The following is a 257-nucleotide window of genomic DNA, read 5'->3' as shown; positions in this document are numbered from 1 at the left end:
CTGCTAATTGCGCGACATTATTTTTTCCCCCCCCGTTCGACTGTTTTACTTTTATACTTTTGACAGCGAGCACGATAGTGATAATAATAGGCTTACACTGGCTAATAGGCTTACGCGGTGCATTATTCATGTCAAGGACAAGCAATTAAGCTCGGCCTCGCACATCATAATTAGATTTTTGTTGATGAGCTCATCGGTCATGTGTTTAGTTAAGATTAAGAGCTTAATTCCCGGCGCCGGCCCCCCCCCGCGACCCC

Source organism: Aptenodytes forsteri, unplaced genomic scaffold, assembly GCF_000699145.1.
Source record: "Aptenodytes forsteri isolate BGI_AS27 unplaced genomic scaffold, ASM69914v1 Scaffold187, whole genome shotgun sequence".
NCBI classification, from domain to species: Eukaryota; Metazoa; Chordata; class Aves; order Sphenisciformes; family Spheniscidae; genus Aptenodytes; species Aptenodytes forsteri.
The sequence above is the reverse complement of the archived record's forward strand: the minus strand, read 5'-3'. Positions refer to the sequence as shown.